The 25656-nt window shown below is 41.8% G+C and overlaps 1 protein-coding gene across 29 annotated transcripts in view; it reads right to left on the reverse strand.

The window, feature by feature from the left end:
* Positions 1-25656, reverse strand: part of LOC142841479 (F-box-like/WD repeat-containing protein TBL1X) — a 171692-nt gene that overhangs the window by 141982 nt on the left and 4054 nt on the right. The gene's annotated exons all lie outside the window — the stretch shown is intronic.

The raw sequence follows: 25656 nt of genomic DNA on the forward strand, positions 1-25656 counted from the left end.
ACAGAGTGACCCTGTGACCTGTGGACTTCCGTGACCATACTATTTCAACACAGGAAACTTCACACACTTAGGGAAGTTTATGGCTCACAACCAGGTAACTCTAGCTCCACAGGATTCCCTGCTTTCTTGGGCACTCATATGCACATGTGCGTAAACACAAATACAAATAAAAAATTCAAAACGTTTTAAAAGGAAAGGGGAGCTAGAATTGGCTCAAGTCAGTTTCAAGAGAGCAAAAGAAGTATTGAGATGAAAATTCAAAGCCAACCTGGACTATATGACAAGCCACTGTTTCAAAACACCAAAATAGAGCTGAAGAGATAGTTCAATTGGTAAACTGTTTGTTGTTGATCTGAATTTAGGTTACAGCACCCACATAAAAAAAGCTGGGCATGGTGGACCACACCCATAATTCCAGGGCTGTGAAGGCAGAGCAAGGAGAATCCTGAGGCATGCTGGTCAAGCAATCTAGCTGAATAGATCTATGGAAAACAACACCCACCTCTGGCTTGCACAGGTACATGCACATTACATCTTCATGCTGCCACATGCACACACAGAAACACATGAACACACATACACACACCAAAAATCTACCCAAACAATTCAATTTTTTAACAATGGATGCCGTCACTTTTTATATCCACCCACCAATTAATTATCAAACATTCTTCTTACTTTAAGCTGGACTCCTACTAGCTATGTAGCTGAAGATGACTCTGAACTCATGGATTTTCTTGCCTCTTTAACTCTCAAGTGCTGGCATTACAGGTATGAGCCACCATGGCTGATAAACACAGTCCCAGGGACGGAAGCCATAGTTTTGTGCAAACTAGGCAAGCACTTTATCGGCTGAGCAATAGCCCAGTCCCAGATGCACATTTTTAATGATATGACCTGCATTTATTGGACATGATCATAGCTTCAAGATCAAGTTTGGGAAGTTACTTCATAGTAGAAATGCCATGCAACATTCCCATTGTTTTGAGAGGCACTGTCCTGTTTGTTGTCTCTCATGCCTGATAAATTTTTTTCAGTGGTGCAATTTTAAAACAAGACTTGGGTTTTCAGGACTGAAGAAACCACAAGGAAAAGCCAGTAGTGGTGGCATATGCCTTTAGTCCCAGCTCTCAGGAGGCAGAGGCAAGTGGATCTCCTTAAGTTCAAGGCCAGCCTGGTCTACAAAGCAAGTTCCAGGACAGCCAGGGCTAGATAGAGAAACCCTGTCTTGCTGGCACAGGGGGGTGGGGGTGGGGGGATGACCCGGAAGGAAAATGACATGGCCAGTTCATTCTCATGGACTAAGACAAATATTAAATTATACAAAATAGCACCTAGCCATGAGAGCTATGTATTTAAATTCCTGACTGCTGTCCCTTCCTTAAAAAGGCTGTTGGTTGGTAGGAGGCATTTCGAATGACAGAACAGCGGGTTTCATCATTCTACATGGAAGAAATGTTCCAGAACAGCCAGGCTACACAGAGAAATCCTGGGAATTAAACCCCAAATGAGGGAGAATGAAAGACTCTCCTCTCTATTCAAAACCTAACAAAAGCAGAGAGGCCACCTTTGCCCTACAGCTCAGTGGGTACTAACATATATACACTTTAGGTCCACGCATTCCACAAACACTGTCATCTTTAATTTCTTTCTTTCTGGTTCTGGCCCCAGGTAACACTTCAAAAGATTTTACAGAGACAGGAGATTATAAGTCTGTCCACTTAGACAGATGAGAGTTACACAGCAAAGGTATTTCACATTGCCAGAATTATTTTAGTATACTAATATTGTTCTTTTTTCAAGTAGTTGTCATTCAAGGTCATTTTGACCACCTAGCAGAAAGTTTTTCCTGATAAGAACTCAGGAGTCGGGCTGGAGAGATGGCTCAGTGGTTAAGAGCATTGCCTGCTCTTCCAAAGGTCCTGAGTTCAATTCACGGCAACCACATAGTGGCTCACAACCATCTGAAAAGAGGTCTGGTGCCCTCTTCTGGCCTGCAGACATGCACACAGACAGAATATTGTATACATAATAAATAAATAAATAAATATTTAATTAAAAAAAAAGAACTCAGGCGTCTTAATGGCAGACCTGGATTTAATGATTGTGACCCTATACTGTACCCACAATGTTAGACATTCATGGTTTATGTGTTGATGTGGGAATCAGAGCCTAATTAATGATTGGTCAATCCATTTGAATAAACATTTACATCCCAGCATCCTAAATTTCCCTTATCTCTAATAGGTCTGATTAACACACTACTTACCTTTGGGATATTTTGGAGGTTGTGTTCCTTTGTTAAATTTCACTTGTAAAACTTAATGATTCCTAAGAAAATCTATTAGTAAGCCCATTATAATATCAATTCTATCACTTGCAGTTTGTGCTACATCAATGGTACAATGCACTAAAAAGGTTGGAAAAAATAGAGATCTTCCACAAAATGAGTGCACTATGTACAGTTATGGTTTTTGTTTTAATTTTTGTTGGTTAGAATATTTCCAAGCCAGGTATAGTGGTACAAGCATCTCTGTGAGTTTGAAGCCAGCCTGGCCTATACATATCGAGTTCCAGAATAGCCAGGACTACACCGAGATGGTATCTCAAAATAATAATAATCCAAAAAAGTAAATAATTAGTTCCAAGCCAAGAGTGACAGTTCATAGCTATAATCCCAGCACTCCTGTGGTTTAAGATTAGAGAGAGAATCCAGGGTTTGAGAATAGCCTGGACTAGGTGACTTTAAGGCCAGAACTAGCAATAAACAAATGAGTGAATACACACAAGCAGAGTGCTGAACAGTGGCTAGTTAATACTGGTTTCCTTATAAGAATTTGATCAGAATCAACAGTGGAGAAATGCAAAAATGAAGGCTTAGACAGATCTACTTGGAAGGTTTAGACATCACAGCAACCTCCTCACATTTACCAAGAAAAAGACACTAAAATCCACCTAACTGTGCTTCCCTGTCCCTATAGACATCTTAAACTACCCTTTCATATTCTACTCCCAGACCCTGTGTGCCTGCCTCCTCAGCATATGCAGCTTATGTGAATGGTTTTGCGATGTCACATCCTCAGCCTTTTATTCAGGTGAAATTTGGTAACATGACCATCAGTAGCAGTTCCAAATGGAAAAAGCTATAGCCAAAGAGGGAAAAAAAGGAAATGAAGGCCATAGGTCAGTCTTTCCCCTGTGCTGAGTGCTAGCTCTGGAACTGTCTGCCATGCCCAGTCTCCCTTGAGACTTCTATGACTCAGCATCTCTCAGAGGAACTTTGCTATTTGACCCTTTTGTTTAAGAGGTACATGGGGGGGAGGGGGACCGACAATTGAGGCCAAGCAGCAAATCTAAGTTATGAAACAGTCTGTTAACTGCTTCTTCCTGTTTTACACAAGTCTTAAGACCAGATGTGGAGACATTTCCAAGAAAGCAAAAAAGGACCCACAGGGACTCAAGTGAACCTTTCTTCTGTAATGTAGGGAATCACAACAGCCAAACATGGCTGAGCACTCCAGGAGGACTGCTCTTGCCCACATTCTCAAAGGATGAGGACAGACAGAATCTTTTTAAAAGGGACCAATGTGTTCTTTAATAAATACACAAAAGATGGTGCGATGACACAGTTCACTGGGTAAGGTACTTGCCATCAAGTCTGCTGACCTAAAGTTCCATAGCCAGAGCCCACAAGGTGGAAGAGAGAATCAATTCCTGCAAGTTGACCTCTGACCTCCAGTGGTGCACATGTGTGAACACACACACCAAAATAAAGAAATGTTATTTCAATTTTAGATTTCAAAAAAAGATTTATCAATTTTCTTTTTTTCTATTACTGAAAATCGATTTTTTATTTTTTCATACAATATATTCTGATTATGGTTTTTCCCTCCCACAATACTGACCAAAGCCTCCCCACCCTCTCTACCCACTCAAAAATCACACCATTCTGCCACCCTCCTTAGAAAACAAACCAGTATTTAAATAACAATAATAAAATAAAATGAAAATAAAACAAACAAACCAGAACAGGAGAAAAAAAACAAGAAAAAACAGTCAAAGAAAAAGCACAAGAAACACATCCAGACTACATTTTTTTTTTTTGATTTTTCGAGACAGGGTTTCTCCGTAGCTTTTTGGTTCCTGTCCTGGAACTAGCTCTTGTAGTCCAGGCTGGCCTCGAGCTCAGAGATCCGCCTGCCTCTGCCTCCCGATTGCTGGGATTAAAAGCGTGCGCCACCACCGCCCGGCTCCAGGCTACATGTTTTAACAAAGCAATTTTAAAAATTAAATTTTTTGAAGATTTTTTTTTTAAAAAAAAAGAATGTGTCTGATTCTCTAAGAACATTTTATGAAGGAAAAAGATCTCTCCATATGTGACATATATCAGCATGGTACAGGGTTATCTACTAAAGACAACTAGGATCATGAGAAAAGGTAACAATATTCATTTACTTCTATCTACACTAGCATCCAAACTGATTTTTCTCTAACAGGATCCAAGTCAGCTTTTAATTATGTCATGCTTAGGTTCAATTCTCAACTATGTAAAAAAGAAAAACCATACAAGGGGCCTGAGGATGTGGATCAGTTGGTAGTGTTTGCCACACAAGAGGCTTGAGGATGTGGGTCAGTTGGTAGTGTTGGCCTACCACACAAAAAGCCTTCAGTTCCACACTAGAAAGACATAAACCAGAGACAGTGGTACACACTTGTAGCCCCAGGCATAACCTCACAACCTAAGTGGGGTTTTTTGTTTGCTTGTTTGTTTTAGAAGAAGAAGAAGAGGAAGAAGAGGAAGAGGAGGAGGAGGAGGAGGAGGAGGAGGAGGAGGAGGAGGAGGAGGAAGAAGAAGAAGAAGAAGAAGAAGAAGAAGAAGAAGAAGAAGAAGAAGAAGAAGAAGAAGAAGAAGAAGAAGAAGAAGAAGAAGAAGAAGAAGAAAAGGATTAAGGATGTAGCTCAGTGAGAGAGTGTTTGCCTAGGGTTCAAGCCCTAGCACCACGAAGAGACACATGGAATGAAGGAGGAGAGGGAGGGAGCCAGCCACCAGCATGCACAAGACAATTCTTTCTCTATCAAGTACAAGAATTTCTGGATAGCTGAAGCAGGAAAAGCCTCAGTTTAGGTATGGCCTGGGCTACATACACAACAAGTAGTAGCTTGCAAACAAGCCTAATGAGCAGTTCGAGGCCCAGAACACTCAAGGTGGAAGGAGAGCGAACTCTGAGCTGCCCTCGGACTTCTAGACATGGCCCTGCCTATACACACACACACTAAAAGAAAATTTTTACTATCATACCTGCCAGTCTTAGGGTGCCTTTTCTAAAAACTGACATTGTTTTGCAACTGCTAACTTTTTACTCTGAAGAGATTATATTATTTTCACATTAACTTTAAGATTTATTTTTCATTATGTGTCACAAAGTATGAATGCATGAATGCAGGCTCCCTCAGAGGCCAGAAGAGGTTGCCAGATCCCCTGGAACTGAACTTACAAGTAGTTATGAGCTGCTCAATATGGGGGCTAGGAACTGAACTGGGGTTCTCTATAAGGGCAGCAGATGCTCTTCCACCTGAGCCATCTGTCTGATCCCTCATATCAACTTTCTTTGACAGAAAACATCGCTGGAAAAGACCTAGACTGGTGACAGTTAAAACTGACAGTTCTATGCTTAGACAATACATACCACCCACCTTTCTCATTTTCTTAACAAAGCCAAGCAGGCCCCCTTCCCTGCTCAACATGCACACACCAATTCACTTCATGTTTCTATTTCCATCTCCTCTCCCTAACCACTTGTCCTAATGGCCAAGAAGATGAGAAACAAATTAATAGGTGGTAAGAAGAGCAACAGAGGGGCTGGAGATATGGCTGAGTGGATAGAGAGCTAGCCTTGAGTTCATCCCCTAACACTGCATAAAACTGGACAAGAAGATGCACATCTATAATCCCAGCACTTGGGAGGTAGAGGCAGGAGGATCAGAAGTTCCAAGATTATCCTTGACTTTACAGCAGTTTGAAACCAGCCTGAGATACTGGAGACCCCATAGGGAGGGGGGAGGGAGGGAGGGATGGAGGGAGGGAGGGAGAGGGAGAGGGAAGTCCTATCCTTCTGCAGGGGCCCAGCTAACCAGTGTCTTTCCACTTGGAAGATGGGAAGGGAGGAGCGAGAAAGGGAGCAAGGGAACTAACAGTGACATATAAAAGACTACTCCCTAGATACTTGAGAAACAGTACTTCACCAGTGTGCAACTTTCACTTATGTTGCAACTAATGTCATTATCAACCAACCAGTAATTACCCTACACCAACTACTCTTTGGCACATAAAAAACATTGAAGGTACAAGTGCTGCTATCAAGAATCTAAATCAGTACTCTTTGCTCTTATGGGAACAGTTGTGTCTGATTTTTTTTTATTTTCTTTTTTTTTTTGTGGTATTTGAGACAAGGTTTCTCTGCAGCTTTGGAGCCTGTCATAGAACTCACTCTGTAGACCAGGCTAGCCTTGAACTCAGAAAGATCCACCTGTTTCTGTCTCCCAAGTGCTGGGATTAAAGGGGTGTGCCACTACCATCTGGCTTGCTTCCAATTTCTTGCTACTCTAGTTTCCTTAAAATTATGTGCTGTAATCTGAAATTGTGAGCCAAATAAACCTTTCCTCCCCTAAAAAAAAAAGGTTCCAGTTAGGACTGGGGAGATGTCCAGCACCACTGTCCTTGCCCCAAAACCCAATGCATAAAAAAAAAAAAAAACAGCAAGAGCCGCTTAAAAAGGAAACAGGGAGTTAAAGCTCATAATGAAATCTCAATCAAAATGTACATATTTTCCACAGCAAATAAAAGGTTCGTTTATTAATCTGAATAACAGGAAAGAAGCTGGAAAATGTAGTTACGAAGAAAAAAACAATTTGAAAGTAACAGAAACCTCACCATGACTCTTGGCTTTCAACTACATAGTTATCTGTGGGATTCTGGACAATTAACATTTCCCCCAGTACTGGGCATTGAGGTCAGGGCTTTACATATGCACTTTACCCTTTGGATGTGAACTTTCTAACCTGGCCCTTCAGAAAGACTCATCAATTCCCATTCACAGATGGGGAAGTCATGTAAGATTTTACTCTTACCTACAGAGTGCACTAAGTTGCCCCATGACTTGCTTTCTCAGCTCTGGGACTCCTGATGTTTGAGCAAAACACTTTCTTGTTTTGGGAACAACCCTAGCTTCCACCAACTTGGGAGCCAGGCAAGCCCCCACCCCCACCCCTAGTTGTAACTATTCAAGTGTCTCAGCTGCAAATCACAGCCCTAATATGGAACCAAGAAGTTGCTTATGTAACTAGCTCTCAGGGCTCCCAGCATCCACCAAGAGATGATTTCCTGACTTAAGAGTAACCAGACTCTTGTACTTAGGTCATCTTTCCTGCCTTCCACAAACAAAGCAAAAGCCATCCTAGCTTGCCTGCCCATAATAGACATCTATGCTTGCTCCATCTGCCATGTGACTCTACAGCTATTCCCAACTAAAATAACCCTCCACCTCCCTAGGGAAGCTGTGACTTAATCAAGGGGATGTTATTGAGAGTGACAAGTAGATATTTTAAATGTGTCTGCATGCTCACCTAATTATATCTGATGAAAGAAGCACAAAGACCTGCTCTAGGATCCCTTGGCCGCATTACAAAATACATCATCCATTGCAGAACCTAACCAGCCTTTCCTGACACTAGCCAAGCCAACAGCAGTCATGGCTATGCCACTAACTAGGTAAGTAAGAGACACCAAAATATGGTAATGTCCTGAATAGGGTGGTGTTATTTGTTATGTAATAGTACCATAGTAAAAAGCTGACTGATACACTTTTAAATGATTTCTAAGGCATAAAACTCTGACCAAGAAGGCAACAACATTTAGTTCAGTTTTCTAATCCTAATCCCATTTGACTTCCTCTACCATTCCAGGGTGGCACAGCTCAGGAGCTATGGATTTAGGATCTCACAAAGTCATACAGAGAATCCTCATATTCCTAGGTCCTACCTGCTACTTCTGCTGCCATTGTGGCAGTCTCATTCCTCAAACTCAGCTCAAGACTCAGACTTAAAAGTCAGAGTGCATGGAAGTGGCTGTGGTTGCAACTCAGAAAAAGCCCCAAAAGCTCAAAGCAGCAAATACAGACCTTGAGGTTCTTGGGAAGGAAACAGACCCCCAACTGTACAAGTACAACCCCAACCATGACCAAGAATCTCTCTAAAAGGAAAAGAAATCCTGGCTAAGTATAACTATAACAAAATGAGATAAAACCATTTGTCCGGTCCTTTGAAACTCAAAGTAAAGAAATAGGGTTGACCTCTTGAGCATTCAGAAAAGAAAGTAGCTTGCTGTTTTCTTCAGACTTCTGACCTTCAAAAGTATAAAACAGGGGTCTGGAGGAATGACCCAGCAGTTAGGAGCACTTGCTGTTCTTACGGATGAGGGCTCAGTTCCCAACAGCCACATGGTGGTTCATAACCATAGGCAACTTCAGTTCTGTGGCACTCTCTTCTGGGCTCCCCAAGCACTGCACTCATGTGATACACATACATGCAAACACTCATACACATAGAAAACAATTTTTAAAAAACTAAAATGAGGTGAGTGCTGCTTGAAGACTGTAAGTTGGTGGTCCTGTAATGAATTTTTGTTTTAAGATTAGCCAGAAAAATACCTTCAGCCTTACCAACCATAACAAGTATAGGTATCCCCATGTGCAACTGAATAAAAATCAACCTTGGGAGAAGCAACTCAGGGATGGAGTGATTGACTAGTAAGCATCAGCTTCCAGGTTCCATCACCAGCACCACAAAAATAAAAATAATTTCTATATTCTCAAACTCAATTCTGGAACTTTAAATTAGGCCATACATACAGAAATGGCACAGAAAAGTAAATGCTTCATAATTTACCACTATGTTAGCAAAGGTTGTGGCTCTGGAATGTTCTACCTGCTTGGCACCACCAGACACCAAATACATGCCACACATACCTTCAGGGAAGTCAGGTTTCCTGAATCTTCACTGCAGAAAGGACTCCCACACATTCCTAACACTCCACTGAAAATGCACCACCTCGTAAGACAGAGTTCAGCAGAAGCAGATGACCCAAAAAAATCTTTATGTGTGTTCTCATGCACATGTGCATGTTGAGGTATGTGTGTTTGGGGTGTGCATACGTTCATGTGTGTGTGTGTGTGTGTGTGTGTGTGTGTGTGTGTGTGTGTGTGTGTACAGAGATCAACTCTGTCTATCTTTCTCAATATACTTCACACCTTGCTTTTTTTTATACAGGATTTCTCACTGCACCAGTGGCCCAGCTTGGCTGTCCCATGAACCTGAGGGGTCCTCCTGGCTCTTACCTCCCCAGCACTGGGGTCATGCCCAGATTTTTACATGGCTACTAGGTACCTGAATTCAGCTCCTCATGCTTGCACCACAAACATTTTACCCACTGAGCTGTTTCCTAAGTTGACCTCTGGGTGGAGGAAACTGAAAGAAGGATGAAAAGAGAAAGGAGAAAAATAGCAGTTCAGGCTCAACTAGCAGCTGAAGCACTCCTGATTTAAGGCACACTACTATACCTGTACACCATTCTCCACACCCAGTGTAATCACAGCAGATGCTAATTACGACTACTCCCTATCATCTTTACCTCACACCAAGCCTTTTGGCCCCAAGCATCCGTCAATATGCATAAACAACAAAAACATAACAGAAGTGCTGGGGAGAGGGAGGGCTCACTGTGTTAAGTGTTTGTCAAGCAAGCTTGAGGACCTGAGTTTGGATCCCAGCACCCAAGTAAAAGATGCTAAGTACAGTGGTACACACCTCTAATCATAGCTTTAGGTATATGGAGACAGGAAGAAGATCCTTGGAGCTTGCTGGCCAGTAAGCCTGGCTCAATCAATAAACTCCAGGTTCAGTAAGAGCCTCAATCTCAAAAAATAAGATGAAGGGCAATTAAGGAAGACACTTGAAGAAATCTCTGGCCTCCACACACATGCATGTATACCCAAGCAAACATGTACACATACACAATTAAGTAAACTGACGAGGTTTTTGTTTAGTTTTGTATGTCTTTGTTATTTTGTTTTAAGACAGGGTCTCACTATGTAGCTCTGGCTGTCCTGGAACTCACTTTGTAGACCAGACCGGCCTCAAAGAGATCAACCTATCTCTGCCTCCCAAGTGCTGGGATTAAAGGTGTACCCACTCACCCAGCTGTGGCTTTCTTTTTTAATTAAGAGCAAAAAGCCAGGTATTAATGGGCACATATAATAATGTATTACTCCATTTTTATGAAATACAAAGACTAGATAAATCCATAGAGACAGAAAGGAGATAGATCTGTGGCTACCAGGGACTTCAGGGAAGAAACAATAGGGTTGATATCGTAATGTCACAGGATCTCTTTGGAAGGTGATGAAATGTTCTAGGATTAGAAATGCTGAGTGGACTATTTAGTAAATACACTAGAAAAGTTCTCAATTCCACACTTTAAAGGGTCAAGTTGTGTGCATTCTCAGGCAACCTATCATTGTAAAAGCATAGGAGACTGGAGGTAGAGTTTACCAGTACAAAGCACACTTAACACAAGCAAGGTCCTAGGTTCAATCTCTAGCATCCACCCCCATTTCCACCCAGTCCACCCAACCCTCATCCTCCCATCCCCGGTACCATACCCCACCCCCAGGGGGGAAAAATGCTTAGGCAGCAGACAGAACCTGAAGCCATGACAACTATGTAGTGCAGGTATTTTTAAATTCCAGCATTCCATAGACACAGTACTCTTACAGAGACTGTGGTGTTTAGCTTTTTTTTAGGAAATCAAACAAGGAAGAAATAGGCTCAAAAAGACTTAGGAAGTTAATGAAACTTCTAGGCTCAGGAAACCTCAGAAAGTTCCAAGACTTTGTTTGGTGAAATGGTTTTTCAGGTAAAGGTACCCAGAACTCATGGTGGAAGGAGAGAACAGATTTCTAAAGTTATTCTCTGACACTGTGGAAGATAGTACATGATGAGCATGTGTGTGGTGTATGGGTGTGTGAGTGCGTGCACACACACATTAAATAAATGTTAATTTTTTTAAGTTGCAAGATTCAAAAGTCCCATCCCTGAGGCCATATAAACAGTAAGCAACTACTGTAGAGGAAATCTCTATGGTAAAGCTGATTCAGGAATGCAGCTTTTTTGAGTTGTCAACTACACTGGGGTGGAATTTTCAGTGACACAGCTGCCTCTGAATCACCCCTACTCTTGTAAGTAACATCAATCAACTCAACAGTTCACCAAGGATGGAATCATTTCACTGGTCAGTCATACACTACGTAAAGTGATTACATGCTTATTCATGAAATCGTCCACCATAAGTCACTCCCTCCTACAGCATCTTCTGACCTGGTTATGCTAAGAATGAGCTCTGCTTAGATATGGGGCTGAGGTTTGGGGCTCAGAGGCCAAGATCCACCTAGCATTCACAGGTTGGATTCCCAGCACCACCTACAAATGTGGAAAGACAGAACCAGGAAGATGGTGACCATGGAAACTTGCTCTCTCAAATACAAGCATATCTTTCCCCCAAACAAAATAAATCAATGTTACCAAACTATTGGTTATGATCTAAATAACTTTATGATCTCTAGCTGCCCCAACATGGTCCTGTATCACTCTCCTCAAAAGAGACAGACCATTAAATTCAAACCGTGGGTTGACTGGGTTGGGAGTGGCTCTTTGAGGGGTGTGGGTGCACAAAGTATGCAATTGGTTTAGCTCTGAAAGAAAAAACAAATGATGCATCCCATTTACCCTTACAGCCCAGCCAGGTAGAGCCAGTACCCTGCAGTCCTAGGTGAAGGTATGCCTACCATCCTGTCACACATAGGTAGGTGCTCACCCTTTCCTAGCACTCCATCCTATGACCATACCAGCTATGGGCAGGGACCAATAAAGGTAACACCCCCCCATTTGATAGGGAAGGGAGAGAATCATGGCTAGTGTTTAGAAATTATTAGCACCCTACCCCACTCACCCCAGGATATTCCCAAAAGATTTTTCTTTTCATCAAGATATCAAAACCCAGGCTGGATATGGCTCAGTGGTTAAGAGCACTTACTGCTTTTCCAGAGGACTCGGGTTCAACTCCCAGCACCCACATGGCAGCTCACAACTGTCTATAACTCTAGTTCCAGGGGATCTAACACCTTCACACCAATGCACATAAAATAATGTTAATAAAACCATAAAAATATTTAAAAAAAGAAATCAAAACCCAGAAGCCACATTCAACCAAAGATACAAAAATGAGGAACCTAGTGACTCAGCTACCAGCAACCTTATAACAAGGGGAAAAAAAAGTCTAGGAGAGAAGAGTGTCAGAAAGTACAGAGTCCTTGTCACCATTTATAAGGACTTCCTTGAAGGCAGGAGCCCTTCAACGTGTTTGTGAGCCTTCCAACAACAGCTTCCCTGGGAAGATGCTAGAAAGGTGGGTTCGGGTACAACTATCCCAGAGTCAGAAACCTAAGAGTGGGGGATGGTCATCATGTATGCTAGTTAAGACCTCCAGAGGCCAATTTAACTGCCACCTGTATGGTCACACATTTACCTCAGGGTCTGAGGCTGTAGAGCTCAGTAGAAGAAAAACTGCCTATCAGGCACAAAGGCTTAGGGTGGGAGTAGGGAGAGGGAAGAACTAGTGGTTACCTAAGGGCAAAACAGGGGTGTCCAGAGGAAAAAGTGAAATTACCAAAGGGGACCAGGAAACTAGAGAGTAGGAAGAACACTTGCCATTTGATTGTCAAGCAATCTTAAAGATATTTATGTGTGTGCACATACATGTGTGCAAAAAATGATTAAATGTATGTGTCAATCCTACTTTATTTCTATTATACCTTAATAAAAACAAAAATAAAGTAGGTGGAGCTAAATAGCTATAACAAGATTCTATCTAGATGCAGCATGAGGCTGCATATTTGTACAGGACTTCAGAAATCAATAGAAAAAAATGTTACACTCTACCTTGTAGATTAGGTACTCTAGAGGATGGCAGAGAAAGAGATTCTCACAGCCTGGACTCTTTTTAAAGCAGCATTCATGTATTTACTGTCTTAGAAAAACAAATGGATTTAGAGCTAGGATCATTGCCAAGCTGGCAACATACCGAGTCCAGGCCAGCCTAGGCTACATAGCAAGACTGTATCAAAAACACAGAAAAAGAGAGCTATCTCAGAAAAAGAGCCAAGAGCCACATAGAAATTGCAGGCCAGAGTCCTGGGGCAGGAGCAGACAGATCTGTGCAGGCCATGCAAACTGCAGGTAGTAAGTTCATGAGATTTTAAGAAAATGTCTGCCAGGCACCTTCAGAACAGAACCCAACAGATGAAACACAATTCCCAGAGGAAAACTTCATGCCTTTAGTTCCTCTCTCTGCATTGTACATTCATTGTTTATTTATGAATGAACACTTCCAAGGGAGCAGAAAACCATTTCCCCCTCTAATGAGAGCTCCTGAGTCTGTGGATCATTTGTTTTATAAAAGTAATGCCTACTTTCTGGTCAGTAACAAAGGCTATATTTCTTCTCGGAGCACAATCAGAGAGAATATCTAGGCCAGGGACTTCAGTCTTTATGAAGGATCTAAGTACCTCCTTTCAAACTGAAGCCAGCAAGCTGCAAGAGGACTCACCCAGACAAGAGTCTGGTGAACCAGTTGGATCCCCAAGACACAGACAGAGGTAGAAGGAGAGAACAGACTCCCCAGGATTTTCATATAACACAAATAAAAATAAAGTATCTATATTTTTAAACTGGTGGTGTAGCTCAGTGGGTAGAGTGCTGGCCTTGCATACACAAAGCCCTAGGTTCCATCCCCAGAATTTGCATATAGCAGGTATGATGGCCCATGCTTGTGATCTTAGCACTCAGGAGCCTGAAGCATTAGAATTAGAAGTTTGAGGCCAGCCTGAGGTACTCCACCTCAAAAAAAAAAAAAGGAAATTGAGGCAGGATGCCAAATATACTAGCCTCTTCTTCCTACCTCATCATTCAATCCTCTGGGGCAGGAAGACCAGAATTAAGTCCAATATTACAACTCAGAAAGTTCAATCAACAGAGAGACACTAAAAGGGGCTCTAAAATTCCAGAAAAAGAAAACCTATCTAGAGCTTGCCCATGGCTGGATTGGGAAGCCAAATGACAGCTGAACATGAACTATAATGAGAATATTGTACCATTTTTCTAATGGTGAGCTTTACATGGCTCATTTAAGATCGCGGCTTTCATGGCATGTCTGTCACTTATACTTCAACAATGCTGGTTAGGAAAACCAACTTCAATTAAAAGGCAGATCTTGGAATTTTAAGTCAAGAATGGAGGGGGTGGGGGAAGTATCACTCAGTGGGAGAGAGAATGCACAAGACTCTGGGTCCCATCTCCAGTGCTGCAAAAGAAAAATAAATAAATGAAAATGAGGTCTATGACAAAGGAAACATCCCTGAAGCTGATATCTCCAGCAACCGAAACTAAAGCAAACACTGAAGGCAAAGCTAAGCAAAACAAAGGGAATTGCTGCCCAATCCACATCCAGGGCCATTTATTTCAACTCTAGGAGATACACAAAGCCAAACACTAGCTGCTCCCTAGGCCCCCTGGTGTGCTTGGGGAAATTCCACTCCCATGAACATCTGGAACATCAGAAACCCACCCACAGAAATACATTTGTTGTCCAAATATAGAACACGAAATGGAAAAGTAAATAGAACAGAAAAACGGAGAGCAAACCATGAACTGAAAAAAGAAAGCGAAGGCATCACAGAAAAACAAGACTAAGGTAATGGCTTCCTGCTGCTCATTTACTATATAACAGGCATAGAACAGAAAGAAAGTTAAGATCCCAAAATGACAAATTAGGCAGGGTATGATGGGAACACCTGCAATTCCAGCTTCTCAGGACAAGCTTGAAGCCATATAGGGTGGCTCATACCTGCAATACTACCACTTGGGAGACTGAGGCAAAAGGGCAGTCATGAGTTTAGAGGCTAGGAGTTTGGGATTAGCAATCAGTTCCATGTCACACTGGGCTAGAATGAGACTGTCTCAGACAAAAAGGGGGGGGGGAGGGTGGAGAGATAAAAGAACGCTCAGCAGTTAAGAACACTTGCTACTCTTCCAGATGATCCAAGATCAGTTGCCAGTACCCACACGGCAATACACAACCTTCTGTAACATCAATTCAGGCAATCCCATGCCCTCTTCTGATTGATCTCCTCAGGTAAGAGGCACACACATTTCTCCAAATTGTCAACATTTTCTATGTACCAAAAGTAGGTCAGAAGTTTGTTATATTTAGTTCTCACATTGTACACAATATTTGTTAAACATTCGCAATGAACCAGGTGATTTAGACACATTTCTATACTTACTTTCCAAGTATCATTTTGATGCAAAATGGTGTATGTTACATGATTTCTATTTTTTAAGGAACATTATAAATTTAAAACTTCTGTTTGTTTACTTATTTGTTTTTGCAATAGGGTCTAATGTAGCCCAGACTATCTTCAAACTTGCTATGCAGCCAAGGATAGTCTTCCATTCCTAATCATCCTTCCTCCACCTCTCAAATCCTGGGATTACAGCCATATGGTACCAAACTTGCCTCAATATTTCAGTTTGTTAAATGACCATTTGACCATTTCATGTGAAATGATCAAAAGCAAACTGCTTGTTTCGGTAACTCAAACCTGTTTAGCTATATCAAAATGGCCTTTTCCAACATAATTCCCATCTTTGTAATAGTTATGGAGCAAAAGGAATGAATAATCTATAGTGCAATTGATAAAATTAAAATAATTATTTGGAACTATCTTTATGGAGTCTTTGAGCATATCCTCATGTATACTGATCATATTCCTCCACCTTCCCCAAATCGTCTCATATCCATTTCACCCAACCCTTCCCATATCCACCTTCCCTTTCCTACTCACCGTACTTTGGGTCCTCATTATTTTTAAACCTTAGAGCCGATTTATACAAATAAAATTTCAAAAAATAAAATCTTGTTTAACGTTTGAGGTCAGCTGGGGTAATTTAGTAATATTTTATCTAAATATAAAAAAGTGGTTTTGTGAGGTTTTTTGTTTTTGTTTTTGGCTGTTTTCTTTTTCTTTTGGTGTTTTGAGATGGGTTTCTCTGTGTAGCCCTGACTGTCCTGGAACTTGCTCTGCAGACCAAACTGGTCTCAAACTCAGACATCTGCTGCCTCTGCCTCCCAAGTGCTGGCATTAAAGGCATGTGCCACTGCACCTGGATGCTAAAAAAAATGTTTAAGTGGAAAAACTCTGGCTATAGCTTAGCAGAGTATGTACAAAGCCTTAAATTTGTTCTTCAGCACCACATAAACTTGGCATGGTGGTGAACACCTATAATCCCAGTATTGGGAAGGTAGAAGGAACAGAAATTCAGAGTCATCTTCTGCTAGTCTTAAATGGGGGTGAGGAGAAGGTAGTTCAGTGGTAGATAACCTGCCTACCTCACACAGTGTCCTAGGTTCCATCTTAGTACCACAGAACAAAGAGCTGGCAAATTACCCCATGCTTTTGATGCTTAAGGAATTGGCACTCCCAACCCCCCAAAAAAGTTTGTTTCAGGGCTGGAGAGATGGATCAGTGGTTAAGAGCATTGCCTGCTCTTCCAAAGGTTCTGAGTTCAATTCCCAGCAACCACATGGTGGCTCACAACCATCTGTAATGAAGTCTGGTGCCCTCTTCTGGCCTACAAACATACATACAGATAGACTATTATATACATAATAAATAAATATTTTTTTTAAAAAAGTTTGTTTCAACTAATTTCCTGAAAACAGACCTAGGATGTTCAAAACATTAAAATAAAATGCATCCAGAAGGCAGCTAACTGGAATGTTCAGAATGTAGTTCAGTGGTATAGTGTTTGCCTACCATGTACAAAGACATGGGCTCAGTAAAAAAAAAAAAAGGTAAGAAGGGAGGAAGAGAAGAGAAAGGGGAAGGAAGAAAAAGAACAGAAGGGGGAAAGAAAGGAGAATGGAGAGAAGACAGCTCTAAGGCTAGGAGGCCCAGAAGTGACATAGAAATGCTAATCTTCCTCTATATTTGGTTTGAACGCATTAATGTAATTAACTTGGGCTATATAATTTTGCTAACTTCAGATCTTTATAATTATAAAATCTCACATACAATTATTTGAACAAAAAAATGATTTGATTTTTATTTCCATGAAAAAGCCACGACAGCTCATTTTAATAGTGCCACCTTCTAAGAAGCCATTGCATTTCTTGAGTGAATTCTGTCAACAGTCCTTCCACAGTGTAACCAGCCCATGCACTTCCTTCTGTGTTCTCTCTGCCAGGTTCCCAGACTTAAGAGCATTCATGGTCCAATAGCTTTTACCCTTGCCTTGTAAGAGCATTCATGGTCCAATAGCTTTTACCCTTGCCTTGACCAGTCCCCTCCAACTCCGAGAACAGTGCAGAAACACCTGCACATAGTAAGCCTATTCTTTCAGCACACAGGAAATACAAATCAGTAGGTTTGAGAAGATAAAGCCCACTTAGGACCAGCCTTCAAAACAGATTTCTGAAATACATTATAATATTACAATCATGCAATTGTCTGGCTAATCATCAAATGGATAATGAGTGCTGTCACTTAACAAAGACACAAGATGCTGGCTCAGAGCTAAAGCAGTGTCACAGGATCTTGCTGACCTGCTTCCAACATTAAACTGAGAGCTGCTTGGGCACCAGGTAAGGTCTCATTCAGAAATTGAGCAATGGCGAGCAGACAAGGTATTAGGCCAAAGAGAATCTCCACTTACCTAACCTTCACTATAGGGGTAGGAATGTGTAGGTTATGTGTGAACCAGTATAACTGTAAGACACAACCTATTCTATTGATATTAACCATATAGCACCTATTTTAATCATGGGAAAAACAACGGTCCAAGTCAGAGATAAAAATAACTCTCTGTTCATCCCAACCCCAGCATTTAGTCAAGATAAAATATTGAGCCTTAACAAATCTGAAGGAAAAAAGTGGTCCTGCGCATAAAAAAAAGTCTGGCTTCCTAATTATTAACACTTAGCCCTGAGAAGATGTGGTTTGTAAGGCATGTATTGTATAGACATAGGAACCTGACTTCCTTTCCCAGAACCCATATAAAAGTCAGCTGTAGTAGTTTGTAACCCCAGTGCTGAGTACATGGAGACAAGCAGAGTCCAGGAGCTCACTGAATGGACAGCAAATGAGCAAGCACCAGGTTCTGTAAGGAACTGTCTTTAAATATACAGTGAGGAAGACACCCAAGGTTGACCTCTGACCTCCACATAGATGCGCAAACACATGACCATGTACACGCATTTACGCAAACAGATATACACTGCTGGGCACACAGGTTCAAGTGACTCCATACACTTGGCAGGCCACCTATGGTGGTTTGAGTAAGAATAGCCCCCATAAACTCATATATTTGAATACTTGGTCCCCAGCTGGTGGAACTGTTTGGGAAGGATTAGGGGATGTGGCCTTGTTGTATGTTATTAGGGACAGGTTTTGAATTTTCAAAAGCCCACCCTTTTCCCAGTTAGTCTGCTCTGACTCAGGGTTGCTGCCTCAAAACATAAGCTCTCAGCTACTGCTCCAGCACCATGCCTACCTGCCTGCCTGCTGTCATGCTCCCCAATATGGTCATAGACTTCAACCCTCTGAAACTGTTAAGCCCCCAAATTAAATGCTTTCTTTTCTAAGTTGTCTTGGGCATGGTGTTTTGTCATGGCAATAGAAAAGTTAACTAAGACCACACAATACACGACCTAATTGTCAAGATGAAGAGTCTTCTAGTAAACACATCAGCTGCCATGAGAACACAGAAAACAAAAGTATAGCCCAAAGTAAAACATAAGTGAGCAGTGTAAGTAAGAATTTGCTCTTTTTAAGAGCCTGGCACAGCAGTGCACACAGAGTATCCCAGCACTTGGCAAGCTGAGGCAGGTGGATCAGGAGTTCAAGGCCAACTTTGGCTACATAGTAAATGTGAGACCAACTTGGGCAACAAGAGTTGCTGTCTCAACAACAAAAATAACAAGAATTCATTCCATTTTTTCCCAAAATTCAAATACAAAATGAATTCTGTAGTTTTACCATGGCTTATTTTCACATGAGTGATCTATGGGCACGACTTCAAGAGCTTTGCAAGTTCAAGTGCCCAGGGTTTGAAGCTAACAGCCTGAACACCACTTCTGAGCCACTGTAGATATTAGATTATGTTAAATACCTGTCAGCAGTTCTATACAGAAAGATTACAACTTTTTAAAAATATTTACTTATTTTATGTGTATCAGTATTTTGCCTGCATGTATGCATGTGCTCTATACATACATGTACACAAAGAAAGTGACAGATCCCATGGGATTGGAGTTACAGAGGATATATTGGAGGGTTTGGGGGGAGAAAAGGCAAGGGAAAATGTTGTAATTATATTATAATCTCAAAAAATAACAATAACAGTAAACAACAGCAGCAACCTGAATGCAGAACTGAAGCAGAGGCCATAGAGGGGTGCTACTTACTGGCTTACTCCCCATGGCTTGCAGAGCTTATTTTCTTATACAACCCTTAACCACCTGACCACCTGCTGAGGGATGGCACTTCCCAGGTGGGCTGGGCCCTTCCACATCAATCATTAATAAAGAAAATGCCCCACAGACTTACCCACAGGCCAAGTGGATGCAGATATTTTTTTCAGTTGAGGTTCTCTCTTCTTAGATGACCCTGACTTGTGTCAAGTTTTAAAAAAAAATGACCAGCATGGTCCCCAATCCTCTGGCTCAATGCCAAAAACCTCACTATGCCACAAGCTATGCAAATGTAGACAGAAGCAGCATCTAGAGTCAGCAACCAGCCAAAGCCTGAGACATTCCCTTGCCTATATCCTTCCAGGTTTCTTGGCCTACCTGTGTGGCAATGAAATTCCAGGCTGGCCAGTGTCGCTAGTTCCTTCCTGGGTCTGCATATACAAGAGACAGAGCTATCTGGGGATTTTCCTCATCACAAATAACAAGAAGCTGACCTCAAGCTAGACCTAACCATCTTTGACATAAAAAAAAAAAGAAATAGAGACAGTTTTGTGGATTCCAGGGGTTCTGAGTGCTTGCAGGGCAGTTTATATGGCAGCCTCCTTCCCCATACGTATAAGACTGAAATTCAACCACTCAAGGACCATTTCTCCTCTCTTGCCTTTTTCCACGAGCTCTGAGATTCTTATGGCAGCTGTCAACTAACATTCCCTCCTAACATACCCTGCCCCCCAAACACTTATGTGCCAACTGGGTAATACACGTCTGCAATCCCAGCACTCGAAAGGCTGCTCAAGAGTTGGAGGAAGGGTTGGAAAAAAGGCTCAGTGCCTAACACCACATACTGGCCTCCCAAAGAATCTGAAATCAATTCTCTTCCAAGCAACAGATAAGTATGAGAGACCCTATGTCTATATCCATCAGGATATTTGGGTTGCCCTGAGGCGCTGCTCTTCTGTAGGTGATAAATGAATGAATGAATGAATGAATAAATAAATAAATAAATAAATAGTGCCTCAGAAGGAGATCAAGCTCAAAGTAAGCCACTGAGGGAAGCCTGACTCAAAAAGGCCATCTATAGTGAGCCCATAGTTCAGGTCTTGTCTTCGCTTCCTGCTAAGCATAGAGGTATCTCAAATTATTCCTGAGGTTCCCCCTTCTGAGCCCCACCTTCTTGATCAAGATTTCCCTACTTTGTGCTGAGACCTACAGTGATCCCTCAGAACTGCACAGACCATCACAGTTTCTGGGCTGAATGAGACAAGACTCTAGGCCCCCTTCAGGTTTTCTGACACCTAGAATTCATCCTTTCCCCCCTTTAAAAAAAGTCATATGTACACAACATTCAATAAACTGTTAATCTTTCACTAAATACGTTTAAAAACTAGCTCCAATGAGGAAGCAAGATTAAAATCATTTTGTAAACATTTATCCTTTCTTAATGTTGGAAAGATAAACGTTTTTCTTTTTCCATGACTATTTTTAGCATGAAGGAAGGAACTGGCCTTTGGAGACAAGACTGGAGGCAAGATTTTTCCCCTCAAATCTCACCCTCCATCATCCTTCCCTTCTTTCCATCTTTTCTCTGTGGCTCATGTGAGCCTCACAAGCAACACCAGCAGAAACGTAACTCAAACAAGCAAAATAAAAAGATGGGTGTTGGAAGGCACAGAAAGAAGTCCACATCATAAAGGCCAGCAAAGTGCTGAGTCAGCAAGGAGACTCACAGTCTTCAAGGAAAAAGCAAGGGGCCAGGTTTGGTATCACATGCCTTTAATACCAGCACTCATGAAGCAGAGGCCTATGGATCTTTTGCTAGTTCCAGGCCAGCCTAGTCTACACACCCCATCTCAACAAAACACAAACAAAACCAAAAACACCAATCATGGAGGAACTACCTCCCTGTCTAGTAGCTGCTCAACCAGCAGGTGGGGCCCTTGGGAGAGAATGATTTAGGAAGACATCAAGTTCAAAGCCTGCCTGAGCTACACAGTAAAAACTCTATCTCAAAATAAAACAAGTAGAGGATAGGGATATGGTTCAGTTAGTAAAGTGCTTGCCATCCAAGCACAAAGACATGTCAGGATCCCCAACATCCACATAAGAAAGCCAGGAACAGCACTAGTGTACATCTGGAATCCCAGCACTGGAGAACTGGTGAGAAAGAGTTCCAAGTTCAGTGAGAGATCCTGTCTCCAAAAATGGTAGGATGGGGCATGACTGAGGAAGGCATCTGACATCAACCTCTGGTGTGTGCATGCATACACAGAAACCATGTGCATACATACACATCTGTGTGTCCAAATACACATACACGAACACATATATACATCACATACAAAATATGAACTAATTAAGCCAAGCATAGAACTTGTCATCCCAGCATTTGGAAAACAAAGACAGGTAAACCTGGTCTACAAAGCCAGCCAGGACTATGTAGTGAAGCCCTGGCTCAAAGAACAGAAAGAAAGGGAGGGGGAGAAAAGGAATAAATTAATCCAAATAATAAAATTAAAATCAAGAGATAAAAATAGTACATGAGAACAGATGCAAAAAGTATCTCCAGTAGACACAAAGTTGGGTTTCTCCTTTCCCTCATCCTCCCTTACAAATGACATCTCTAACACATGTACAGAACTATGCAAAGCATACATCAAATAACTAATAAAAATACCTTGCGTCATGGGCCAATGTTCAGGAAACACTAACAGCTATATTTCCCTTTTTTAAAGGAACTGACTGTTATGACTAGCACCTTGTAGAAGCACGTCTTTTGTGGATCTTTTAATCTGGAAGACTTTGACCTCCTGAATTCAAACTCAACATTTAAGATTTCAGCTTCAAGAAAGAGCTGGAAAGAAACCAAGGTACCCAGATCTTACAAGAAATTGAATGAAAATACCAGACACAGACCAGGTGTGATGAGACAGGGCCATCATGCCAGCTACTCATGACGATCACTCACCCAGTCAAGGCTAGCCTAGGTAACTTGGTGAGGTCTTGTCTCAGAAAACAAAAAGAAGTAAAAATGACCAAGCAGTGGTGGTGCATGCCTTTAATACCAGCACTCAAGAGGCAGAGACAGGTAGATCTCTGTAATTTTGAGGCCAGCCTGGTCTACAGAGCTAGTTCCAGAACAGGCTCCAAAGGTACACAGAGAAACCCTGTCTCAAAAGGAAGAAAAAGTAAAATTGGTGTTTTGGGGTGTAGTTAATTCCATGGTAGAGTACATTCCTCAGTTTCACACACAAACAAGTACATGAAAACATAACGTGGGAGCTGGAGAGGTAGTCGAGCTAGCAAAGTCCTTGCAGCACAAGCAGAAGGACCTGAATTTAATCCTCAGAAGCCAGATAAATGCTGTGCAAACTGGCCAGGCAGTGGTTGTGCACACCTTTAATCCCAGCACTCAGTAGACAGAGGCAGGCGGAACTCTGTGAGTCTGAGGCCAGCCTGGTCTACACAGTGAGTTCCAGGACAGCCAGGGCTACACTGACCCTGTCTCAGTGAGAGGGAAAAAAAGCTGTGCAGAGGTGAACACTAGGTCACCAGCTTGGCCTCACTGGAGAGCCCCTGGCCAATGAAAGAATTAAGTGACTTCACTTTAATTCCCAGCACTTGGGAGACAAAAGCAGCAGATCTCTTGAGTTCAAGGCCAACCTGGTCTACAAAGCAAATGTCCAGGCTCATGAGAATTACATGATGAGATCCTGTCTCAAAAGGAAAAAAAGGGAGGGGGGTCTGGGAAGAAGGCCCAGTAGGTAAAGTGCTTGCTGCATAAGCTTGAGGACCCAAATTCAGATCCTTAGGATCCATGAGGGTATTGTGGTATATGCCTATTATCCTAGAACTGTGAAGTAGAGACGAGGAAGATCCCCGGCACTCACTCACTGGTCAGGTGGTTTATATTAAGTCCAGTTAAGTCCAGTGTGTATAATAAACTGGTGAGCTCCAGGTTCAATAAGAGGCCCTGTTTGAAAAGCAAATAACGTTGAATATCAACTTCTGGCCTCTACATGCTCACACATCTGCACACACATGCACAGACACACACACAAATTAAAACCAACATGGACAATACCTGAGAAACTGTATCAGAGGTTGTCCAATGACATGAACATGCACACACATGAATATGCATGCGCATGCGCACGTGCACACACACACACGATTGTTTAAATAAGTCTACCTGTGTGAATTATTTCAAAAGCAAGAGACAGCCCTACAAAAACTACACTCAAATTCCTACATTTTTTTTCGAAAACTTCACTAAGTAATACCAGAACAGCCCTGGGCAACCGAACCTTTGCACATTTAACTCTGTCCAATAAGACATGTTAATTTATTAGTTTAGTTCCATGTGCTGTTTGAATCCATAAAATGGACTCCGATCGACCAGAAGTGTTTTCAGCTAATTCAAGTCTAAGGACACACACACACGTGACTCAGTGGCAAAGCTATATAAGAAAATAATCCCTGCACCACGGTCTGCCTTCCAAGAAGTTGAAAGACAACTAATACTGATAGACAGATTTCTATCAACATTTAATGAAGATCTGAGGGGGCAGGAAAATGGAATGAAATTTACAGACCTCTTGTCTCATATGGGAAAGTTCACATTAGATAGATAAGAAGGCAGAGAAAGACCAAGTTTAAGGGCTGGGCCATGGGATTCACCTGCCCTTCCCCCCCTCCCCATGTATGAGTGCATGTCAGTTTCCAGCCAGGTCATAGTGGTGCACACCTTCAATCCCAGTACTTTGGAGGCAGAGGCAGGTAGATCTCTGAGTTTGAAGGCAGCCTGGTCTACAGAGTTCCAGGATATCCAGGGCTACAAAGAAGCCCTGTCTCAGGGAAAAAAAATGTCAATTTCCTTGGCTGGAAAATGGAAACAGTGAATATAATCCACAGCAGAAAGTTCTATAAAGTCTTCATCACAAGATAATATGATGATAATGATAATGTGATAAGGAGCTTGGTGCCAAGTCTGACAAACTGAGTTTGATACCCAGTACCCACATCATGGAAATAGAAAACTCACTCCTACAAGTTGTCCTGACTTACACACAGAGAGAGAGACACAAATAAATGAAAATGTAATTTTAAAAAAATAAAATCTTCATTGCAGGGACACTGTGGTAAAGTCTATTTCTTTATTCACACACCAAAATTCACAATTTTTTGTTGTTGTTTTGTTTCTTTCTTGAGGTAATAGGAATTGAATCAAAGGCCCCATGCATTCGGAACTGAGACACGCACTCTGCAACCAAGCTGTGCCCCTACTAACCTTCTTTTTCTACCTCTTCAATGTTAAGATTACACCCATAGCTGGGGACTGAACACCAGGCCTCTTGATGGCTAGGCAAGTAGCCTAGCAACAGAGCTATATCCTTAGCCCTTTCTTTTGATTTTTCTATATGTATAGAATGATGCTCAAAAAAATTACAGGAGTTCACAGTCCAGCAACTGGTCAATTGGGGGGCTCTTCTACAGTTCAGATAAAAACACAGACTCTGATATGTAAAACTGGTGTTCAAGGAGACGGCTCAGTCAGTACAGTGCGGACATGAGTTTAATCCCTGGAGACCCATGTAAAAATGTGGTTACTGCAGCCTGCATCTATAATCCCAACAGTGAAGAGAATTCTTAGGATTTGGGGATCAGCCAGTCTAGCCAAATTAGTGAGCTCTGGGATCTGTGAGAAATGCTGCCTGAAAAAATAACGTCGATAGCTATCAATTTAAGACACATTCAACCTCTGACTGCCACCATGCATACACACATGCAACCAGAAACACAAGTGCACAAACATCTATGTACACATGAGGACACACAAAAACATACTTCAGGATCATTTACAATTCCACAGCCCTGCACCACCAACTAAAGCACACAAACTTAAGATGTAGAGATAAATATATAAAACTTGAAGGTATTTCTAATTCTCTGGACTGATCTGATCATCCTGGTTACTTTTCTGTTGCTTTGAAGAGATAACATGACCATGGCAACTTGTA

Source organism: Microtus pennsylvanicus, chromosome X (genome assembly GCF_037038515.1).
Source record: "Microtus pennsylvanicus isolate mMicPen1 chromosome X, mMicPen1.hap1, whole genome shotgun sequence".
NCBI lineage: Eukaryota > Metazoa > Chordata > Mammalia > Rodentia > Cricetidae > Microtus > Microtus pennsylvanicus.